This window comes from Myotis davidii, unplaced genomic scaffold, assembly GCF_000327345.1.
Source record: "Myotis davidii unplaced genomic scaffold, ASM32734v1 scaffold685, whole genome shotgun sequence".
Classification (NCBI taxonomy): Eukaryota; Metazoa; Chordata; class Mammalia; order Chiroptera; family Vespertilionidae; genus Myotis; species Myotis davidii.
This window is the reverse complement of record NW_006295823.1, coordinates 255,720-256,801: the sequence shown is the minus strand read 5'-3', so window position 1 is coordinate 256,801 and position 1,082 is coordinate 255,720. Positions and strand designations below refer to the sequence as shown.

General features: G+C 44.5%; 1 protein-coding gene across 1 annotated transcript in view; it reads left to right on the top strand.

The window, feature by feature from the left end:
* The window catches only part of DENND1B (DENN/MADD domain containing 1B), a 63,094-nt gene that overhangs the window by 6,442 nt on the left and 55,570 nt on the right, over positions 1 to 1,082 (top strand). The gene's annotated exons all lie outside the window — the stretch shown is intronic.

Here is a 1,082-nt window from a genome sequence, read left to right as displayed (position 1 = left end):
AGTAACTAAAAATATTTGCAAAGGACATGTCGGAGCAGAGTCGATGCCCACGCTGTGAGTTTGCCTCCGTGCCGTCTTTAGGCACAACATCCTCACCGGGGTAACGATTGTCCGGAAAACGTGTGTTTTAGCCAGAAGGTGCGATGCTGCCAGCGGCCGGTCGGTTCTCCTGAATTGAAGCCAGTCGGTCGGGCGCTGGGGGCGGGCAGTGTCCGTGCGGGAGACGGGTGGGGACGGCTCCTTCTATCGTTTCGCTTCACGATGGAAGTTCAGAGGCTGGAGTTTGAAGGGGAGTCTTCCCTTATGCGATCTCCCGACCCCGGTGTGCCCTGGTAGAAAGACCAGAGATGGATGGGCTCCCTGATTTTCTTCTGCGAATTTTTAAATCTTTTCATTAAAAAAAAAAAATCAAACGCACAGGAAACCTTCGAGACGTGTACAATGGGCTCATATACACATCCTCTCGATTCACATTTATAATCAAGTTTCTCTCTTTTTCCCTTCGCTCCCCCCCACCCCCCGATCCATGTACACTCACCTATATTCCTTATTCTGTTCCTTACATTTCTGAGCCAGAAAATGTGCACAAAATACTTTGCAGCTTCTTTTCTCCATTCCTGGATGATGCTCTTCTAAGACTTAAAAGCAACTTGAATTCACCTTCGAGTTCCAAGCAAGAAAATAGGCCCACGGTCCTGTAAAAATGAGGGTTTTTTTTTTCTCTCTCTCTCTCCTGGATTTTATGTTATGATAGGACTTGAAAGTAAATAGAGGTGATTTATTCACTTTTTGGCAGAAATATTAGGATTTCAGTTTATTTCTATACACGTGGATACTGAATTTTGAGTTTTCAGCCCCAGTGGTATCTCCGGCTTTTTCTACAACACGTCTAACCCTCGTTGAACGAGATCTCAGAAATACCCGAAGAAATGACTCATTTAAGTCTTCCCCCATTGTTTATAGTCATAATTGCTTTCATATGCCGGCCAAAAAAAAAAAAATGACATCTTTTCCTAACGGGATTAACATGCTTTTACGACTATAAAATTGTCGCCAAGGTTCAGAGGGAAATGCCCTCATCA